This window comes from Lepisosteus oculatus, unplaced genomic scaffold (genome assembly GCF_040954835.1).
Source record: "Lepisosteus oculatus isolate fLepOcu1 unplaced genomic scaffold, fLepOcu1.hap2 HAP2_SCAFFOLD_99, whole genome shotgun sequence".
NCBI classification, from domain to species: Eukaryota; Metazoa; Chordata; class Actinopteri; order Semionotiformes; family Lepisosteidae; genus Lepisosteus; species Lepisosteus oculatus.
Window position 1 is genome coordinate 245001 of NW_027168435.1, and position 22769 is coordinate 267769.

General features: G+C 44.5%; 10 non-coding genes across 10 annotated transcripts; 5 read left to right on the plus strand and 5 right to left on the minus strand.

The window, feature by feature from the left end:
* Positions 1–5272: 5272 nt before the first annotated feature.
* Positions 5273–5345, minus strand: trnam-cau (transfer RNA methionine (anticodon CAU)). The gene has a single exon. It is a non-coding gene; the product is annotated as a tRNA-Met (tRNA).
* Positions 5346–7396: 2051 nt separating this feature from the next.
* On the minus strand, positions 7397–7468 carry trnah-gug (transfer RNA histidin (anticodon GUG)). The gene has a single exon. It is a non-coding gene; the product is annotated as a tRNA-His (tRNA).
* A 201-nt stretch (positions 7469–7669) lies between these two features.
* trnae-uuc (transfer RNA glutamic acid (anticodon UUC)) lies at positions 7670–7741 on the plus strand. Its single transcript has one exon. It is a non-coding gene; the product is annotated as a tRNA-Glu (tRNA).
* Positions 7742–8192: 451 nt separating this feature from the next.
* On the plus strand, positions 8193–8265 carry trnav-cac (transfer RNA valine (anticodon CAC)). Its single transcript has one exon. It is a non-coding gene; the product is annotated as a tRNA-Val (tRNA).
* A 634-nt stretch (positions 8266–8899) lies between these two features.
* Positions 8900–8971, minus strand: trnad-guc (transfer RNA aspartic acid (anticodon GUC)). Its single transcript has one exon. It is a non-coding gene; the product is annotated as a tRNA-Asp (tRNA).
* Positions 8972–10168: 1197 nt separating this feature from the next.
* trnav-aac (transfer RNA valine (anticodon AAC)) lies at positions 10169–10241 on the plus strand. The gene has a single exon. It is a non-coding gene; the product is annotated as a tRNA-Val (tRNA).
* Positions 10242–10815: 574 nt separating this feature from the next.
* Positions 10816–10887, minus strand: trnah-gug (transfer RNA histidin (anticodon GUG)). Its single transcript has one exon. It is a non-coding gene; the product is annotated as a tRNA-His (tRNA).
* A 201-nt stretch (positions 10888–11088) lies between these two features.
* Positions 11089–11160, plus strand: trnae-uuc (transfer RNA glutamic acid (anticodon UUC)). The gene has a single exon. It is a non-coding gene; the product is annotated as a tRNA-Glu (tRNA).
* A 451-nt stretch (positions 11161–11611) lies between these two features.
* On the plus strand, positions 11612–11684 carry trnav-cac (transfer RNA valine (anticodon CAC)). Its single transcript has one exon. It is a non-coding gene; the product is annotated as a tRNA-Val (tRNA).
* Positions 11685–12318: 634 nt separating this feature from the next.
* trnad-guc (transfer RNA aspartic acid (anticodon GUC)) lies at positions 12319–12390 on the minus strand. The gene has a single exon. It is a non-coding gene; the product is annotated as a tRNA-Asp (tRNA).
* Between the last annotated feature and the right edge of the window lie 10379 nt (positions 12391–22769).

Consider the following 22769-nt stretch of genomic DNA (forward strand, 5'->3'; position numbering starts at 1 on the left):
TAGGATTTGGGTTACAAGAACCATGAAACTGCACGAGAAAGCCCGTACACTGAATTACACGGCTTTCTATTCAAAGGAGGGCAAAATAAATTCCCTGAGTTCGATTTTTTGCAGCACAGAGAGGACTGCTGTCATGAGGCCGGTTAGCTCAGTTGGTTAGAGTGTGGTGCTAATAACGCCAAGGTCGTGGGTTCGAGCCCCGTATGGGTCAGGTTCTTTTCTCCTCTCTTACCAAAGCTGTTAGGTTCCTTTCCGTGGTGAGGTGGGTTGTCATGCAACGCTGCCACATAGTGCCGACAGACAAGAGTGTTGCGGGAGAAGAGAAAAGTGTTTGAAGATTTAAGAGTGTCTTAGGTGGAGCCAAAATCAAGTGTCACAAATGCAAGTGGCAGGATTTCCAATGTTTCATATGGTAAAAATAAGCAGAAGTTATCTGCCGGTCATGGCACAGTCTGCCATGCTTTTGTCAGATACTGTAAAGTGGTGTCGAACTGGAGCCTCACCATTTGCATATTTGAGCAATCCCGCACTGAGCGTAAAAAGATGAGTCAAAGTAACGTCTAATCGGATTCGTTTCCTTAGAGCTGGTTCAGAGTTTGCTCAAGAGTTTACACAGTGGGCATTGATTCGTCGAATATACGTATATTCACGGCGAAAATACGGCTATACGTATATATACGTCGCCTCGACGTATAATCAACGTCGAATTGCAACCGTAAAATCGACGACATTAATAAACGCATATATAACGTCGAAAACACATCTAACACAGTGCCTGAGGCTTTTTACTGTACGTATCGTGTGTGCCGCAACTAGGAGTATACGGCTCTCTGCACAGTGTACGAAGTAAATTATTTTCGCAGTAATTAATTTACACGTGTATAATAAATATAGTAAATATAATAAATTAATTACTGCGAAAATAATTTTCTTCGTAAATCCTGCAATCCAGATGATTGGGGCATTGGTGCATGGCTACAGTCTGTGCTAGGAACATGGAGAGGGTCTCTGGTTCAATACATATTTGTGGGTCTGGTATTATTCGTTATGATCATATCGTTAATATCCTGTTTGAAAAACATGTGGACTAAAGCTGCTGCTTCTGTGCTAATTGTACGCCCTGAAGGGATCATGAAGGTCAAAAAATGATTTCATGGGAAAGGTTCTCTTATCTAGTGGCAGAACCTGATGGGTAGAACAATATAGTTTTAAGGGGGCTTACCCTTGGGAGTGATTCCCCTAGATGCAAATGATTATTGTGGTTTGTTTGTTCATAATAAGATGTTTTGCAGGAACGGAACAAAGAGAAATTTTACAACTTCAGCTAGAATTGTTCTGCAAAACGTCACAGCTGAGGCAGGGGAACAATGTGTAGATTTTTCTAAGAGTTATTACCCAGTTGTTGACCAATCTGTTGACCAAAGTTGACCAAAAAAGCCTAAGATTATGCTGGGCTCCAGCCCACAGGGATTTACCTGTGCTGTAAGAACTAATGAGTGAATAAGGAGACTGGATTCTGGTGAAAGACTTCAGGAAAAAGAAATGGTGTTCACTCAGGTGGAGGGGGCTGTACCAGGTGCTGCTGACCACTGCCACTGCTGTGAAGGTCACAGAAATGGTGCCCTGGATTCATGCTTCCCACTGTAAAAAGGTCACAAACGAACTGAGCAAAGCGCAGGAGTGATGTCTCCACAAGGACAGATGGGGATAACCTGCTTGGGACTGATGTGCACAGCCTTTTTCCTTTTTATGTAGAAGCCTGTCACCACCCCAAAAGAGGAAGAATCTAAACACGAAGCCTCTTTGTATACAAACTGGCTGAATGAAACTGATAATGAGGGGGACATGAGTAATTTGTGGTATAAATTTATAAATCATACTGTAAAGTTAAAGAAATTTAATGCATCTTGTTATATATGTGCTTTAATGCCTCATTCTACAGCCTCACCCATGCGACTTTTTATGAAATGTACTCTTTTATTAATATCACGTTAGAAGGCTTAGACGCTATCAAACAAGAATTAAGGGGAGTTAGATTAATGGCACTTCAGAACAGGTTCGTGCTGGACCTTCAAAATGCAGCATCTGGAGGAGTCTATGCTTTAGTAGGAGACTCCTGTTGTACATATATTCCAGCTAATGACGATGATTATGGAAATCTTACGCTCGCTATTCAGCATTTGAAAGAACTAAAAGACAAGGTGAATAAAGAGAGAGGCATAAAAGATACACCGGCTTTTCTCTCCTGGTTAGAATCACAGTTTGGGCCAGGGGGAATGTTTTTCTTTTAAGTTACTAACACCGATTATAGGGGCTGTGATACTTGTCTTCCTGTTTTTATGTTGCTGTATGACATGTATTATTCCAATGCTTCGAAATATGGAAATATGGTACCTAGGGGGATAAACTGTTCATCCTTCCAGTCTGGAGAATTGGCAGCTGTCTGACGTCAGTAAGTGATCCTTAAAAAATTAATAGTTCCATGACAGTGTGCATCACCAGAAAATCAATTTCAATGCATTAAAACTCTTGTTATCCTTCTGATCATTGAAGTGTCATTGCCCCAGCACTGTATACTCTTACTTTTGACGCCTGTCTGAAGTTGGATCCATTTCTAAGAATGGTGACTCACATATCCTCATGCTCAACTTTGGCTCAACCACACAAACTATGAAGTTAATCATCTGCTTTTGCTCCAAGATTTATGTTACTAGGCTCTCTCCTGGGGATCCTCGTGTTCAAACATTGCCCTTATTGTGGATGATCCATGACAGAATTCAGGGAATTCAGAATTCTGATACCTCAGCTCAGATTCTGACTGGGCAGACTGTCATTGCCTGGTGTGAATGTGTGCATATCTGTTTTTGTGCATGTTCTGTGGCCTGTTGTACAGTACATCACAAATGAAAGGGAAATGGAAAACTAAAATAAGACTCAAGTGTTTTATCTTTCATTAACAGTGTTTCATTAGTATCTGTGCTAGATCCTGTCATCCACTGCTTACCACGACAGGCTCTAACTCAGGATAGCAGCTAATACATTTAACAATCTCACTGCACAATGTTGTATATTCAAGGGCTGATCTTCTGTACTTTTTCTTTCACTTTTCATTTCCTAGAAACTCAGTCCTGCCAGGAATAATCTGAGAACAAAATCAATCTGAGTGAAAATCTAAGCAGAGGAAGATTGTTTTACAGAGTCAACAAGGTCTAATTCAAGGTCATCAGCACTAACAACATTCTCTCTGGAGACAGGCGATAAGAAAATTGAAAGTGTGTATTGTTACACAACAGCAGAGACTATGAGTTATGCTATCATGAGAGTGGTGATGGATTTTTTTCATTGCTTAGTTTTGCAGGTTCTGTACATTTGAACATTCAAAGTGACTAAAGTAAAGGAGTTTTCCCTTTTTACCACATAATTCCCAAAGATCAACACTAATAGAAAGCCTAATTCCAGCCAAGATTCAATTACTGTCTCTCAGGCATCCCAGCAGTGGATTTCATGACTTCAGACAGCCATCTTTATCAGTGGAGAACTCAATGCTCTGAGGTTTACTGGCAGAGTCTCACACTGGGTAATATGTTGGTAAATAATGTCCTATGGAATTCTACTATTGATAAATTCTACTATGGAACTGCGATGTGTCCTGAAAAAATCTTCTATGATAGTGGTACAGTCCATCACACCCCACCTACAGCCTTTAAAAGAGAAAAAAATATTCTGATATTATGGTGGAAAAAGAGCCCTGCAATCTTTGTAGAAGGACAAAAGACGGAAAGAACGGGCAGTGTAACCATGGCGAAGAGAAGGGAAATATTGGAGAGAGCTTTTTTCATACACTTTTTATCATTGTTTTTCCAGCCCAACAATGATCAACAAATATGGGCAGGCGTCCTGTGCCAAATCCAATCTACCTTTCTTCCAAGCATACAGGAATGTCAGTGAATTAAATATTGACATATGAAAATACCCAAAAATATGCAATCACACATATGCAGTTTGAGCAAACATAAGACAATACCCAAGTACCACAAACTACCAGGCATCATTAGCAGTTCAGGTGGGGAGCTGTGTCAGCATGCGTAGGCTGCAAAGGAACAAGTAATAGGTCTATTCCATGCTTAAAAGAGAAGAAAGAAAACACAACATTTCAGCCGTGGAGCCCTCACACCTGAAGAAGGCTCCACGGCCGAAACGTTGTGTTTTCTTTCTTCTCTTTTCATCTAGTGTCATTAGCCAGTTCCTGTCAAAATAAAATAGAAATGGATCACATTCTAGAGAGAGTTTGAAATACCAAGGTACAATTTAAACCATATTTCTTCCACTACAACCACAATATTTTGGAGAGATCGCTGAGCCTAACTGTTCTGGCATGCCCGTTAGCCTCCGTCCTGCTTCAGCAATGAATGCAACGGGGCACATTCTGAGGGAGATGCGGTCAATCAGGTTGCAGGAAAACCACGCTATGCTTTTTTTTGAGATCCTGAAAAGGACAGAGGGGCCATGTATATGTGTGCAGCTGGATATGTAATTGCAGGTGGCGTAGCAAATTCTGCTGAAGCCCCACTGCCTGGTGTGGACGGTAGCTGTGCATGTTGCAGCAGAATTGTGCATGTGAGATCAAGGGGGCATGTCATGTGTTTGAGCACTTCACTCCCTTCCGGAAGCACGTGATTCCCTGAGTCCAAAAAATTTGTAAGTTCTTTGGATGACCTGTGGACCGATCTTTCACGATGAAGAATTCCTTAAGAAGAATAGATCTCGGCCCACCATCCCAATGCCTCCATCTCAAAACAGCAACCTCCCACTGCCCTTAGTCTGCAAGGCAGTCCTTTCAAGTGCGATGATGACGCCGGGACCTTCGTTGCCTATTGTACGAGCTGAACTTTTGTGCTCATCAATTCAACGCTCTTTCCATCAACTCATCTTCTCTTTTGACGCTTCGTGTTTTGTGCTCCTTTGACTATCGGCATATCGGGTGACTGCAAACACTGAAGTTCTTGCTTACGGAGTGTGGAATAGTGTTTTCAAGTGATCGCTGTTCTGTCATGTTGACGCCGAGTGAATCTTTCTTTGGCAACATGGGCAGGCTGACAGCAGCGCGAGCGAAAGTAATGGCAAATTTCTTGACTTATTTCTGAATGTGAATGTTCTTTAGAAAAGGGATGCGGCGTTGCTTCTCCCCCGTGTAAAGGTCACGCATTCCAGACGTGGTTATGAGCGAACAGTTGCCGCAAGTGTTTGAAAAGAGCAAGAGAGGAAGCAGCCCTGCCCCGTGTGAGGATCAAACTCAGGACCTTCAGATGATGAGACTGACGCGCTACCAACCACGCCAACGAGGCCAGCTGCAGTACACAGCCAGAAAGTTTGCCTCATGGATTTCAGTCGCCCGTTCCCTAATCTTTAGACGCCCTCTGCTGGATGTTGCATTTGCCTTTTGAGCTCACCGATACTTTTTTGGTCTGTTTCTGTTGCGAGTCTGTTTTTCAGATCTCACCTAGCACAAGTCTCTCTGGCTGAAGTGGCCTCTCTGCTTTAGCATCGTGCCCTCACTCAGCCATTAAAAACGTCACTCGGACTTCTGACATGCTGACATGAAATGTCAAGAGAGAGTGGCGGAGACGCTTAAGGCAGAGAGAAGATGAAGAGGGGGCGTGGCTGCGAAATGATTGACAGCTGCATGACGCTCTCCATGCAAGGCGTGACCACAGGCTAAAGGACACCTTTCGGCACATCAAGCTCTAAGCACACACCTGGAGGACGTGGGAAATGATCCCGCTACCTCTCGCATGCAAAGCGAGCGCTGTACCATGCAAGCTAACCCCCCTCCCTGGGGCTCATGCCTCGGTGTCGCCTAGTGCCGCTTGTTCCCCTCTTACCGGGTGCAGTTCACTGCCCTTCGTCTGCAAGGCAGTCGTGTAATTGCGGCTTTCTTGACTTATTGATGAAGGTCTGACTGGACGAGCGAATGACGCCTCTCCCCCGTCCTCAAGCTGGCTGACAGAATAAAATGGAAAGTGCTGCCGTGGCTCATTGGTTTAGGGGTATGATTCTCGCTTAGGGTGTGGGAGGTCCTGGGTTCAACTCGTGGATGAGCCCTTGTGTGTTCTTTTTGTCCTCGTCCACAAGACTGGGAACTGATATCCACATCACCTTGCAGCATCTGCTTATGGCAAACGATGGAATGTGACTAATGACTGAACGAGCCTGGTGAATACTCATCACGTGGCACAATGAGAGCGTGCAGTCAGCTGTCCAAGGCAGCAACCTCATTGCTCGTTCAAAAGAACACGTACTGAAAACTCATCACCACTATGTCGTAAATGAGCACCGCGATCGCTTGTTGTCATGCGTCCTTACTTGGGAAATGCAGAAGCAAAAACTGCCCTCTCTCAGCCACCGAAACGTGTGCGGCTCGCCTTGCACTCTCTGCGCCTCGCATATTTATGGAGCTGTCTGCTCTTCTTTCTGTTGAAGTACGCAAGTTACGGGGCGTACTGCAGACTATGATGTGCTCAATGACAGCTTTCAAGATTTGAAAACTATGAGCTTGATGGCTCAAGTCGAACGAATGTGGTTGTTACGCAATTGATGATCAAACGCACGTATTCTAACGATTCGTGAGAGTATGTTCTAAAGGTCCCTGGCTCGATCCCGGGTTTCGGCATTTTGTTTCATCGCGCCCTTTGTTCCTCTCTCCAGCGCCCTCTGCCTAAAGTGACGCGTCCCTTTCTCAGCCCGAAACGCAAGCGAGAAACCAGCAGCAGTCCCTACAGGTTTCCGTAGTGTAGCGGCTATCACGTTCGCCTAACACGCGAAAGGTCCCCGGTTCGAGACTGGGTGCAAACAGCCTCTTCTTGCACGCTCCTGCACTTCACAGAGGTCTTGAACCACCAGTCATTTGTTCCCAATGTATTTCCGGTGCCTTCATGCACTCTTGTACCAAACGCACGTTTTTTCTGTACCTGGAGCCGATCATTTGCAATTGGGCTATCCCGACAGACCAAGACGAGCTCTGTCGGCTCAAAAGCAGCGCAACACCTGCGAGAACAACAGTGAGCCCAATATCTAACCAAGAATCGACTCCAGAAACAGGGCTTGGCGCATTGTTCCATACTCCGACCACTCTTGGTGTAAACAGGTCCCTCCTGGTCTCTGCTTGAATTGCACTTTCCTGCGTTTGCTTTGGTGTAACTGGCTTCCCCTGCATGGGCGAATGTGAAGAAGATCCTTAGTAAGTCATTGAAGAAACCCGAGAAGAGGTCGGAGTGGTCTCTGTCGTTCATCAACGATCCAGTCAGGCAGTACTCCTCTGTAAAGCGCCGTTCGTTCACATCAATTGGCTTTTTTTTGCCTTCATTCGTGCAAGTAGTAAAAGCAGACGCCCCTATTCTGCCGTGACCCGGATTCGAACCGGGGTTGTTGCGGCCACAACGCAAAGTACTGACCACTATACGATCACGGCGAGTTACCGATACACACGTGGCAGGGCGGAAAAGGCTGTGCTCTCTTCGTGTGACATAATTCGGGAAAGTCCTGACGTTGCATTTCAACTGAGCCCCAGTATACATCGACCCTTCGACACTCTGAGTGACAACTCTCTTGCGTGTTTTCTCATATTTATGTAGTTTGCTTGCATGATGCCCGGAACAGCAGGGTTGTGCACTCCCATATGGTCTAGCGGTTAGGATTCCTGGTTTTCACCCAGGCGGCCCGGGTTCGACTCCCGGTATGGGAACGTGTCAATTTTGCCTCCTGCTTTCCAAAAGATCAGCACTGTGTACGAAGGAGCCGCATTAAAACTACTCAACGTGCAAAACGTGCGAGAAGAGGGGGCGCTTGTTTCCAGCCGAAACTTCTCGCGTGTGAGACGAGCTGACCATCGCTGCAGGAGGTGGGAGGGTCACTCTGGTAGACAGGGCTGACCTTCGGCAATAGGATTTATACTCTCCAAGATGATATTTGCACTTTCTGGAGAGGCGATTTTCTCCACTTCAGTAGCCCGATTTCGTCGATTGCGTGGAGAGGGCTGTAGAATGTGGCGCCGTCTTTCCTGCTCCGTCCATGACAGGCGTGCTGGTCTCTGGAGAGAGAGCACGGTCCATCAGCGCACCCCAATAAAGGCACTGGAAGCAGCTGAATCGCATTGGCGAAGCTCAGCGCTGGGCCGCTGGGCACATCTGACCACAGTTTCCGTAGTGTAGTGGTTATCACGTTCGCCTCACACGCGAAAGATCCCCGGATCGAAACCGGGCGGAAACAGACCAGACTTCTTCTGTCGCCACGCACAAAAGGGGATTGGGGATTCGCCTAGTGCTGTGATCGAACAGACCCACTCACCTCTTAGTGTGGCGGGATCTGCACAGTGCATGTCGCAGCACATCCTGCTTTCACTTCAATGCGCGTCCTGATGTACCCCGGTCTCCCGCGTGACAGGTGGGGACAGGTGACAGGTCCACGTGACAGGTCCTATACTAACGAGGAAGACATCACTCTCTCCGACCCCCGGCATCGTGTCCCGACCCACCGTGCTGGAAGCCGACTCGTGCTGTGATTCCTTTACGGAGCAGAAATGACAACCGAGGAGCCGAGAGATCATTTCAGCATTTCGCGTCTGAACGGAAAACACAAACGACCAACTCGGAATGATTTGCCTTTGACGCTTATCAAAGCGTTCTTTGTGCATCGAACAGACCCACTCACCTCTTAGTGTGGCGGGATCTGCACAGTGCATGTCGCAGCGCTCCCTGCTTTCACTTCAATGTGCTTCCTGATGTCGAGTCGTGTGCCGTGCGGAGGCTCTGAAAGCGAGAGCAATGAAAAGGTGCACGACGCTGTGTTAGAAAACAGAGAAGTGAAAGGCAGTCCTTTCTCTAAGGAGGTAAAAGAAAAGCTACTCCCCGTCGGGGAATCGAACCCCGGTCTCCCGCGTGACAGGCGGGGATACTTGCCACTATACTAACGAGGAAGACATCACACGCTCCGACCCCCGGCATCGTGTCCCGACCCAGCGTGCTGGAAGGCGACGCGTGCTGTGATTCCTTTACGGAGCAGAAATGACAACCGAGGAGCCGAGAGATCATTTCAGCATTTCGCGTCTGAACGGAAAACACAAACGACCAACTCGGAATGACTTGCTTTGGACGCTTTTTAAAGCGTTCTTTGTGCACGATAAACTGCGCCGTCTAGCAGATACAAATGGGTTGTACAACTTTGAAGTAGCAAATGGAAGAGGGCTAAGCCTCCTCTCTTTTAGCCCAGGTTCGATCTGTCTCCCAGAATCACCAGGGCGCACGCACACACACACACCCGTGCCGTTGAAGTACTCTGCTTCATTTCTGAGGGCAACTCAACATTCACTCCTACCCCGAGTGCAGAAAAGACAGCGTCTGCAGCAACAGCAGCTCAGGTCTCTGCACAGGAGCTAAGCTGCCCCCATCTCCTCTGCTCTGCGGCTCCTACGGAGTGGAGTCCTGCCTGGAGCCGTGTTTGCAGGCGGCGGCTCCCCGCACCCTGTCTGTGCGTCGTGTCCAAGAGCTCCTGGGAGGAAGAGAGAGCCCTCCGACTCGGGGGCTTTTCCACGGTCTGTGTGAGGAGGGGCGGGTGTGTCCAGCAGCTTATCGAGCGGAAGCCTGGGGCGGCGGAGAGCTGTGATCGTGCAGACCTTGAGGTGTCACCTCTTTGTCTGCTTTCCCGCCCTCCCTCCGCCCAAGCTCTGCTCCAAAGTAGCCCGGCAACCCCTCACACCTGCACGTGTCACAACCTAAGGTGTGGTCATGAGACACCCATGGGGTGTTGTTCTGTTCTTGCTAATTGTTTCCTGCCCGTCGCAGGCAGAAGTCCATGCGAGGAAGATGCGCTGGACAGAGCTCAGAGAGCGCACCTGGGTGGCTTTCCTTCTGAGTGACGTTCCTGCAACACTCTCCCGCTACTCTTGGTGCGCTCATGCCGCAACACAGGAAGGCTGGAGCAGGTGGCTGTGGGCTCTGTGCACCGCCGAAATAGCTCAGCTGGGAGAGCGTTAGACTGAAGATCTAAAGATCCCGGGTTTTGGTGTTTTGTTTCATCGCGCCCTTTGTTCCTCTCTCCAGCGCCCCCTGCCTAAAGTGACGCGTCCCTTTCTCAGCCCGAAACGCAAGCGAGACACCAGCAGCAGTCCCTGCAGGTTTCTGTGGTGTAGCGGCTATCACGTTCGCCTAACACGCGAAAGGTCCCCGGTTCGAGACCGGGCGGAAACAGCCTCGTTTTGCACGCTCCTGTACTTCACAGAGGTATTGAGCGACCGGTCATTTGTTCCCAATGTATTTCCGGTGCCTTCATGCACTCTTGTACCAAACGCACGTTCCTTCTGTATGCGGAGCCGATCATTTGCAATTGGGCTGTGCCGACAGATCAGGACGAGCTCTGTCGGCTCAAAAGCAGCGCAGGACCTGCAAGAACAACAGAAAGATTAGCATCCAGCGGGGGCTTCTTAGTGAGCCCAAGATCTCATCAAGAATCGGCTCCAGCAACAGGGCTGGGCGCATTGTTCCATTCTCCGACCACTCTCGGTGTAAACAGGTCCCTCCTGGTCTCTGCTTGAATTGCACTTTCCTGCGTTTGCTTTGGTGTAACTGGCTTCCCCTGCATGGGCGAATGTGAAGAAGATCCTTAGTAAGTCATTGAAGAAACCCGAGAAGAGGTCGGAGTGGTCTCTGTCGTTCATCAACGATCCAGTCAGGCAGTACTCCTCTGTAAAGCGCCGTTCGTTCACATCAATTGGCTTTTTTTTGCCTTCATTCGTGCAAGTAGTAAAAGCAGACGCCCCTATTCTGCCGTGACCCGGATTCGAACCGGGGTTGTTGCGGCCACAACGCAAAGTACTGACCACTATACGATCACGGCGAGTTACCGATACACACGTGGCAGGGCGGAAAAGGCTGTGCTCTCTTCGTGTGACATAATTCGGGAAAGTCCTGACGTTGCATTTCAACTGAGCCCCAGTATACATCGACCCTTCGACACTCTGAGTGACAACTCTCTTGCGTGTTTTCTCATATTTATGTAGTTTGCTTGCATGATGCCCGGAACAGCAGGGTTGTGCACTCCCATATGGTCTAGCGGTTAGGATTCCTGGTTTTCACCCAGGTGGCCAGGGTTCGACTCCCGGTATGGGAACGTGTCAATTTTGCCTCCTGCTTTCCAAAAGATCAGCACTGTGTACGAAGGAGCCGCATTAAAACTACTCAACGTGCAAAACGTGCGAGAAGAGGGGGCGCTTGTTTCCAGCCGAAACTTCTCGCGTGTGAGACGAGCTGACCATCGCTGCAGGAGGTGGGAGGGTCACTCTGGTAGACAGGGCTGACCTTCGGCAATAGGATTTATACTCTCCAAGATGATATTTGCACTTTCTGGAGAGGCGATTTTCTCCACTTCAGTAGCCCGATTTCGTCGATTGCGTGGAGAGGGCTGTAGAATGTGGCGCCGTCTTTCCTGCTCCGTCCATGACAGGCGTGCTGGTCTCTGGAGAGAGAGCACGGTCCATCAGCGCACCCCAATAAAGGCACTGGAAGCAGCTGAATCGCATTGGCGAAGCTCAGCGCTGGGCCGCTGGGCACATCTGACCACAGTTTCCGTAGTGTAGTGGTTATCACGTTCGCCTCACACGCGAAAGATCCCTGGATCGAAACCGGGCGGAAACAGACCAGACTTCTTCTGTCGCCACGCACAAAAGGGGATTGGGGATTCGCCTAGTGCTGTGATCGAACAGACCCACTCACCTCTTAGTGTGGCGGGATCTGCACAGTGCATGTCGCAGCGCATCCTGCTTTCACTTCAATGCGCGTCCTGATGTACCCCGGTCTCCCGCGTGACAGGTGGGGACAGGTGACAGGTCCACGTGACAGGTCCTATACTAACGAGGAAGACATCACTCTCTCCGACCCCCGGCATCGTGTCCCGACCCACCGTGCTGGAAGCCGACTCGTGCTGTGATTCCTTTACGGAGCAGAAATGACAACCGAGGAGCCGAGAGATCATTTCAGCATTTCGCGTCTGAACGGAAAACACAAACGACCAACTCGGAATGATTTGCCTTTGACGCTTATCAAAGCGTTCTTTGTGCATCGAACAGACCCACTCACCTCTTAGTGTGGCGGGATCTGCACAGTGCATGTCGCAGCGCTCCCTGCTTTCACTTCAATGTGCTTCCTGATGTCGAGTCGTGTGCCGTGCGGAGGCTCTGAAAGCGAGAGCAATGAAAAGGTGCACGACGCTGTGTTAGAAAACAGAGAAGTGAAAGGCAGTCCTTTCTCTAAGGAGGTAAAAGAAAAGCTACTCCCCGTCGGGGAATCGAACCCCGGTCTCCCGCGTGACAGGCGGGGATACTTGCCACTATACTAACGAGGAAGACATCACACGCTCCGACCCCCGGCATCGTGTCCCGACCCAGCGTGCTGGAAGGCGACGCGTGCTGTGATTCCTTTACGGAGCAGAAATGACAACCGAGGAGCCGAGAGATCATTTCAGCATTTCGCGTCTGAACGGAAAACACAAACGACCAACTCGGAATGACTTGCCTTTGACGCTTATATACCTCTTAGTGTGGCGGGATCTGCACAGTGCATGTCGCAGCGCTCCCTGCTTTCACTTCAATGTGCTTCCTGATGTCGAGTCGTGTGCCGTGCGGAGGCTCTGAAAGCGAGAGCAATGAAAAGGTGCACGACAGTGTGAAATAAACATTAATAAACGCATATATAACGTCGAAAACACATCTAACACTAAGAGTATACAGCACTCTGCACAGTGTACGAAGTAAATTATTTTCGCAGTAATTAATTATATTTACTATATTTATTATACACGTGTAAATTAATTACTGCGAAAATAATTTACTTCGTACACTGTGCAGAGTGCCGTATACTCCTAGTGTTAGATGTGTTTTCGACGTTATATATGCATTTATTAATGTCGTCGATTTTACGGTTGCAATTCGACGTTGATTATACGTCGAGGCGACGTATATATACGTATAGCCGTATTTTCGCCGTGAATATACGTATATTCGACGAATCAATGCCCACAGCTTGGCATACAAGGGTTTTGCGGAGGGGTCTTGCCACCTGCCTGAAAAAAAAACAGTAAAATGTTTGAGTGCCTATAGAGTTTCTATTTTTATTTTCTTGAGAAAAGTTGATACCATTTCCTGGAAACCCCGTCCCCCATCAGTGCGCGGTGCCCGGGGAAAAATCTGTAGGGGGGCGTCTGAAATTCTGAGCGGGGGTGATATTTCGGTTGAAACGGAGCTGTACGGTGCAGCTACCCAAATGAAATCTCGCAGCTATGCCATTAATTAGTGCTTTATGATAGAAGATATCGACTAGCAATCTGGTATTTGCGATGAAGTTCAGTTTCACATTTTTCGTCACTCTCACTGGAGAGTATTGCCTGGAGCGAAAAGTACCATAAGCGTTCATTTTTGCAGCTACATGGACGTTCTGAATCGTTAAGAAAAAATGTTGTAAAACCAACAGAAAGCACAGACTGCTATAACTAGTCCTAGTTATATAACGATTTTAAGTATAATGATAAACTACTGCAAGGAATCGGTCCACCTGAGCAAACAGGATCGTAATGTTGACACTCAATAACGACACTGATATGTGCAGTTCCTGGACGGATAGCCCTCCTGCCCATCAAACAGACTGAGTGACTGTTCCTGTCATTTAGTGTTGTCTGACCATTGACAAAGTACAACTATTTTTTTAGGGCGCAAATTAAGTTAGGTAAATCTTTTTGCCCAAAACTGAAGGGGCAACATTCCCCCCTCCCCCCGTGATGCCAGGCCTGTCCCCATCCTATTCCATAATGTCATTATATATAATACCATACAACAGTGACCGATCCTTACTAACTACATGCGTTAAAATTGCACATCAGCTCATAGCAGGGGGCACATAGCCGCGATGTATTATCAATGTTATATTTCAACCATAATATCGACAACATTAATAAACGCATACGTTGAGAAAATATCGAACCCAGCATATTTTCCGGTTATATACCACAATGCATTGCTAGTATTCGTTGGTCACAATTTTGGACACGTTTTTCAAACGTAGAAGTATATCCGCAAATATCTCAGCAATCCTCTTTTGACGAGTAAGTATGAACAATAATAATACTATCTGAATACATACAGATCTTTCTTAATATTATTTTGATTAAAATAGTACGTGAATAAGCAAAAAATGGCACATAAAATAGTGTGAATGGGGAAGATGACACAAAATCGTTTTGCCGTTTCTCTATTCTTATTCTATGTTGTACTTTCAAACTTTGGGTACTCTTTAATTAGGACAGACTTTATTGCTCAACTGCTATGATGCAAGCCAAATTTTATACATTTATTTCAGTTTTGAGCTTAGTAAACCGTTCACTTTTTAGATTATACTAAAGAAGATATTAATCATCATTTATTTGGGAAGTAATATTATATAATTTTCTCCTAGCTGCGGTGCTGAAGTCCCACCCTACATCAACAGAAAAAGAAATAAAGGAGCATGCAATGTGTTACTTGAAGAATGCATATGAAAGACAGGGGGCCAGGAGATCTGGACACTGAAAATAATAGGTTTTTGGTTCTAACTGTTAGGACAATTAGACAGGGTTTGCAAATAGTGGAAAAAAATCATCTTAACTTCCATTGTAATATTTTTTTTTCTTGGAAATATAGAAGTTGTACATTTTAAAATGTATATTTGAATCAAAATGTGGTTTTGAGTTAGTGTGTTAATATAATTAGTTTTGTGTTTGTCATTACTATACTGTATATTGCCATGTTACCAGAATTTGTAGCTGAAGTTTAAGACTAGTTGTGTTTTTTTATGATTATTGCCCATATGTTGATTGTTGATTGATTGTATACAATGTATAATTTGAAATACATATGTTTCAGGTGTGAATGTGTATTTTCAGAATACATTTCTAAATCTAATCATTGGCTTGGTTTACTTGTTTCTACACCTATAAAATCTATCTTTGATGTATAATAGACCTCTACCCATATACGTATAATAGACCTCTAAAGTTATACGTATAATAGACCTCTAACCATATACGTATAATAGACCTCTAAAGTTATACGTATAATAGACCTCTAACCATATACGTATAATAGTCCTCTAAAGTTATCCGTATAATAGACCTCTAAAGTTATCCGGAACTCCAACCATATATGTATAATAGTCCTCTAAATTTATCCGTATAATAGAACTCCAACCATTTATGTATAATGAACGTCTAAACATAGACGTATAATTGACGTATAACTTTAGACGTATATTAGAATTTCATTCTAGACGAATTGTAGACCACATTTAGACGTATAAGGTATGCGTTTAATAGACGTATATTATACGTCTTTTGCCCACTGGGTGGGCTCCAGATGCACATGGAAGCAATCAAGTGTTTCATCCGAGCTGTTTCAAAGACTGCCCAAGAGCTTTCCTTTCACAGAGGCGCAACGATTAATGATGGGGGTGCACCCTTCAATGCGCCTTACGACTCTAGGGAGTGATTGAGACGATTCGTAGCGTGTGCTCATTTCTCTCTATTCCCCGTGTTGCAGTGGTAGGATGACGTAAATTACTGCTTCGACACTCCGTGTTAGATTATAGGAGGAATGCGGCGGCAGCGAGCTCGCTTTTGTCGTGGTCGAGTGGTTAAGGCGATGGACTCGAAATGTGTTGGGGCTTCCCCGCGCAGGTTCGGAACTTGCCGACTCCGGCGTCTGCCGCACGTCGCCTTGTGCCTGCGCGGCAAAGGCAAAGTGCCGCTTCTCCTTTCCCGGTACTATAAAAATGCTAAATCGCTTGGACCCGCTGCCATGGAAAGCAGTTCTTCAGATTACCACACATTCTGCGTTCGCACCTCTGGTGCTCTACTTATGCCTTTGAAAACCTAATGAATAAAGCTGAAAGAACCGACACGATATGTAGGTGCTCGTAAAGCACGCATTAAAGAACTGTTAACAGCAAGGGTTTCAGTGGGTTAACTGAGGAGAAGGCGTGATCGCTAATTGTTGACTTTTTATTTGGTGTTAGAAACACTCTTACTGTGCATGATGTGCAACAAATGTAGCCACAGAAATTGCATCACGCTTTCATGTATGCTATTGCAGACACCAACGTTGCCTAGATAGAAAACCGAAATAGCCGTGGGTTTGCTTGTTGGTCTGAAGGATCTCTCTTCGAATCTCTATCATTTGTCAATGGAAGTAAAAGGCGCTGCAATCTCATACGTTCAGAATCAAACCCGCAGCTGTTGTTCGACTTTATTTCTTGACTAATTACAACTGAGTGTCGCATGAGCAGTTACGTAAACTTGTCTGGTATATTTGAACACAAATGCCGTTCTTCAATTAAAACTAACAGTACATTGTCAGGGACATTCAGTTCTATACAAACAAGAGACAGACGAGAATATTTCTACCTTTCATGTGGACTACGTGTTGACTTACTGATCGGAATAATTGAAAAGTTCGGGTTCATAGCCGATGCAGTGCGTGCTAATTAGAACAACAGCAACGCTGAGCTCTCAGCACCGTACTGAGCCCAGGTGTTTTTCTAAAGCTGTCAGGTGCAGTTCATTTACATGAAGGAAATCTCTTACTGGGTACGATTACAATACAGTAAGTAGCACAGGCTACTTAGGGAGTAGCCTGATGCGTTTAAAAAGGACCCGAGCCAGGCAGAAGTCGAACCTACAATCTCCTGATCCGTAGTCAGACGTGTTATCCATTGCACCACTGACCCTGGTGCGACACTGCAAGACTGCAACCCGGTGAGCTCAGCACTGCAACTAGTAAAATACCCCCGGTCCATTCTTTTCCAAAAGTGAGAAACACCTGTTTTCTACATTTTGTCTGTTTTAAAACCATATCTCTTTAAACCAAACCAAGAGTTTGTCTTTTGCTCTGATATTCTGATTCATTTCGATTTCAAAGAAAAAAAAAACTACCTTCCAAAGCATCATAAAGTTGTCCCTTCTTCCAGACTCTACTTCTCTCTTGTAGTAGTACAGCAGACCTTTCCAGGTGAGCAGATCACAGAGTCCGAAATGAGCTTCCTCCATCAAGCAAAGTACCTGAACATGACTCTGTCATCATAAAAGCGCCCCTGTAATAAAGAAATTCAATCTGAAATCAAGAGGGCAGTTGCCTACTGAAATAAAAGAAGTCATCAATTTTAACCTAGCAACACATTAAAGGCTGCATCTATACAAGTACGATTCTAGAAATGCTCACCAGATTACGTTTTAAGAAGGAACTGCGCTTCAGGTTCTGTCGAGATCTTAACTCGGATGGCAGGATTCAGAGTCCGGAGTGCGGACTGATTGCGCACGGAGGGTCCATATACTGTGGATCCCTCAGTGATCTTCCGCGTATTCAAACCGCCAGCGTGTGACTCCCCTGTCCCCGTGACCTCATTGCTCTGCTCTCTCCTCTGTGCAGCCGAGCCCGATTCACGGTAAAGTGAAAAAAAAATATGCCCTCAACGTGAGATTTACTCTGGAGCGAGGATAGATGTTACCTTTTTATCATTGAACAGGATGTATGTGATGTGGCGACTAGGTTCAATTTTGTATCCTCTTTAAAAGATTAAGGACTGGGGTGAGCGTGATTTACCACCCTTTCAGCTAAGAACCCGACGTGCGCACCGTTTAAGCTGCATAGACTCGGTCGTTTAACTCTTCTCCATTAGCAGGGTTAAGGTTAAAGAAAAAAAACATTGCTGACTTCTTTTTTTTTTGCCAGCTGCTAGCGCTGATTAGCAAGGTTTGTATTTCATGTTTTGCAAGTTGCATCCATTTTAAGAAAAACAAGTCGTGTTAAAGACAGGAAATGAATACTTGCATTTAATTAAGTCTAGCCGTAGGCAGTTATCCACTGGGATTCAGACCCAGGGTCTCCTGTTTTCTAGACAGGCGCTTTAACCAACTAAGCCACAGCGCCCCGGGAGTGCTGTCCTTTTGCAGCCACTTGGACACACCACTCAGACACATCTGCATTCGGTGTGTGCTCCGCCTGCTCGCTGAGCAAGTTGCCACCTTTACATACAATAGCAACATCGACACCAAGAGAAAGGATGACAAATGGCTTTAATCTGGAACTTTTCATGTCCAAGGAGCTCAATGTGCTTTCTGTGTACAACAGGGCCACTGAACTCCACGCTGGCCACTGAACCACAGCAGTGGCTTGCTGGCTTGACATCTCCCAAGGAAAATGTTGAAATCGCATGTGGAACAGGAAAATGACCCTCGAGTACGAGGGAAAAAAAAGAAAAAGATCATCTGGAGCGCGCCAACCCAGTTAGGACAGCCCAGTTTTGTTGGCGAGGTGGCCGAGTGGTTAAGGCGATGGCTTGCTAGTCCATTGTGCTTTGCACGCATGGGTTCAAATCCCATCCTTGTTGGTTTCCATTCTGTTTTTGATCCCTATTGCTCAATGCACAGTGAAAGCATTGCATACATGTGTCTGACAATGAGAAATGGGCCCCTGAGACAGACATTTGCCTGTTTCACAAATGATCGTATTTTACTAGAGATTCTGTTTGGGATTCAGATGTGCATTCGGACAGCAATCCCTTTCAAGAAATGATACGTTCTGGATGAGGTCAAAGGTGCATCATTTGGACACTTTGTGGGCTTGAAATACAAATAAAATCATGTTCTATGGTACAAGATAAATACAAAACTTAAGCTTTTATTATAATTAGATTTGTTTATAAAGCATAAGCAATCATTTATTACATTAATATATGTAAAAATAACATTTTAGCATCATACGTTTAGTATATTTAGTCCCTAATGCTGAAAGAAATGATCATAGAACATGACTTCTAACCTTACCTGCTGTGTTTTTGATCCCTATTGCTCAATGCACAGTGAAAGCATTGCATACATGTGTCTGACAATGAGAAATGGGCCCCTGAGACAGTCATTTGCCTGTTTCACAAATGATCGTATTTTACTAGAGATTCTGTTTGGGATTCAGATGTGCATTCGGACAGCAATCCCTTTCAAGAAATGATACGTTCTGGATGAGGTCAAAGGTGCTGGAACACTGTATTTAGGATGTGTTTGCAGTTATTCTGTGTTTCTAGCTTCAACCCAGTGATATATATATATATATGCTCACTGATTTTTTGGTACATGCCCAGGGCAATAATCATTATGAGGATTTATTTCCATATGTGCTAGAGGTAGTGTTGTGAAATTCTTCAACACACTGGATCGCAGGTTTAAACCTGCACTCTTACTCCTTAAATACCAACAAATGCAGATATGTAGCAATCATATTGTAGCGGACACTCATTTGCCTGTTTCACAAATGATCATATTTTACTAGAGATTCTGTTTGGGATACGGATGTGCATTCTGACAACAATCTCTTTCAAAAAATGATTTTACCTTATCGCAGCTTTGCCCCTCTTGCCTCTTTGGAAAATATCTCCATCTTGTGGTCGTTGTTGGTAATGTTTAGACAATATCTCCATCTTGTGGTCGTTGTTGGTAATGTCTAGACAATATCTCCATCATGTGGTCGTTGTTGGTAATGTCTTCTTATGCCCTTTTTTATTTCAATTCTTTATTAGTTGATTCTAGAATCTCTACAATAGAGCTGAAAATATCAGTTTTGTAGCAGACAATATGACATTAGTTATAGTCCAATTAAGAATTTATTACCCTGTTTGTAACATAACAAATTAAAATTGATTAAAACTAAGTTTGGAACACCATTGAACATAAAAAATGATTTTTAGGAAAACCATGAGGTTCTCTGTGTCCGATGCCTGCAAGGGGAGAAAGCTAGAATCCTTTGCTTTTTCAAAATTTGAAAATAAACATCATATAACAACAGCTTTCATTCCTAGGAGTGAAAAATAACCATTTTTGAAGACATATTAGTTTCTAAAACACTACAATAAAGTTAAAAACATCCGTTTTATATTACTTTTAGTATTTTTAGTGAAATTAGTCATTTATTGCACTATTTTTAATATAATCTCTAATTAAAAGTGAATAGAATTAAGTTTGGAGCAACAAGGAACACAAAAAAAAAGATTTTAAGGAAAAAAATGATGTCTTCTGTGCCAGGTGCCTGCAAGGGGAGAAAGCTAGAATCCTACCCAGGCTCCTGGAGCTCTGTCCTGGCTAAAGGAGGGTGAATCCATCCCCTTCAAAGCTCCATGAAAAAATGATCATTTAAAATTTGAAAAAAAAAACATCATATAACAACAGTTTTCATTCATAGGAGTGAAAAACAACCATTTTTGAAGACCTATTAGTTTCTAAAACACTACAATAAAGTTGAAAACATCCGTTTTATATTACATTAATTTTTGTGAAATTAGTCATTTATTGCACTATTTTTAATAAAATCTCTAATTAAAAGTGATTAAAATTAAGTTTGGAACAACAAGGAACACACAAAAAAAAGATTTTAAGGAAAAAAATATTGTCTTCTGTGCCAGGTGCCTGCAAGGGGAGAAAGCTAGAATCCTACCCAGGCTCCTGGAGCTCTGTCCTGGCTAAAGGAGGGTGAATCCATCCCATTCAAAGCTCCATGAAAAAATGATATTTTTAAATTTGAAAAAAAAAAAACATTATAGAACAACATCTCTTGGTCCACAGAGTGCAAAAATCCAACTTTGAAGAAAATCCATTGACTGATCCCCGAATCCTGAAGTTTCTTCGCATGATATCGGGCTTGCAACCACTTTCTGGAAAATTTTCAGCTCCATTGTAGAGATACTAGAATCAACTAATAGAGAATTAAAATAAAAAAGGGCATAAGAAGACATTACCAACAACGACCACAAGATGGAGATGTTGTCTAGACATTACCAACAACGACCACAAGATGGAGATATTGTCTAGACATTACCAACAACGACCACAAGATGGATATATTTTCCAAAGAGGCAAGAAGGGCAAAGCTGCGATAAGGTAAAATCATTTTTTGAAAGAGATTGTTGTCAGAATGCACATCCGTATCCCAAACAGAATCTCTAGTAAAATATGATCATTTGTGAAACAGGCAAATGAGTGTCCGCTACAATATGATTGCTACATATCTGCATTTGTTGGTATTTAAGGAGTAAGAGTGCAGGGGGTTTAAACCTGCGATCCAGTGTGTTGAAGAATTTCACAACACTACCTCTAGCACATATGGAAATAAATCCTCATAATGATTATTGCCCTGGGCATGTACCAAAAAATCAGTGAGCATATACATATATCGCTGTGTTGAAGCTAGAGACACAGAATAAGTGCAAACACATCCTAAATACAGTGTTCCTGCACCTTGACCTCATCCAGAATGTATCGTTTTTTGAAAGCGATTGCTGTCAGAATGCACAACTGAATCCCAAACAGAATCTCTAGTCAAATATGATCATTTGTGAAACAGGCAAATGAGTCTCTCAGGTGCCCATTGCTCATTTTCAGACACATTTATGCAATACTTTCACCATGCGTTGAGCAATAGGGATTAAAGATACCAGAGGTAAGGTTTAAAAGTGATTCTGAGGTGCAACACATCAGCGAAACAGCTAGGCATCTGAAATGCGGGATTTGAGAGCCCTTCAGGGAACACCGTACCCTAAAGGTACCAGAAGTCCACTAGTATAAGCATTAAGTCACTGTCAGCCCTGCTGCAATGCAATTGCTACATATCTTCATTTCTTTGGCTTTTAAGGAGTAAGAGTGCAGGGGGTCTAAATCTGCGATCCAGTGTGTTGAAGTATTTCACAACACTACCTGTAGCCCGTCTGGAAATAAATCCTCATTCTGATTATTGACCTGGGCATGTACCAATAAATCACTGAGTATATATATATATCACTGTGTTGAAGCTAGAGACCTGTATGTAATAATATGATGCTAAAATGTTATTTTCACATGTAAGAAAACCGGCTCAGGGACGCCAAATATGTAATGTTGCCATAGCAAAATTAAATGTAGGGGGTCTCTGAAGGCACCAGTTCTGTAGGGTTTGGGCATTTACTGAGACAATTATTAATTGTAGCAGTAAATCACAAAGTTGATTCTTTTGATAGCTTTAGAATCCAACCATGTGACATAACTCAAACAACGCGCACACACAGGTACTAATACACGAGGATACATTTATTAATACATAAAATATGCATGTAAACCTAACAGATCTTATCAAGAGGGTTATCAGAATACAAAAGATATATATTCAGTCAGTTACGAAGTGTTACACATATCAAGAGGACATACGTTCAGTATATCATTCATTAAGACCGTTTCGTTAATGAACTTGGTTATAACTTCTACATTAGATACTCAAACAAGTACATAACTCTTAGGAATTAAATTGATATCAACTGGTTGGGATAACAATTGAATTCTCGAGCTGTAATGCCTTGAAGTTGAATACTCATCCAATCTTTGGGGATTCAGATCTTCCTGCGTGCACAAAGAAACAGTTGCAGGCTGTTGCTGTCCAATCCGCGCTCTCTGGCTCCGTGCCAGGCTGTGCTGTGCGGCTTGCGACGCTGCGCTGCTGATGCTCACTGTTGGCTTTAACTAGCAAAGTTTGTGCACAGGAGAAAAGATGACTGTGGGTCCCAGCAAGTCAGGAAGAGGACCAGTTCGTTTCTGATGAAGAGCTAGTTCTGAATAGTGATTCAGCTGTCCACAGTTCCGACCTGTTCACAAGGCCTGCTGCTGGTGCTAACCTCGGGTGGATCCTCTGG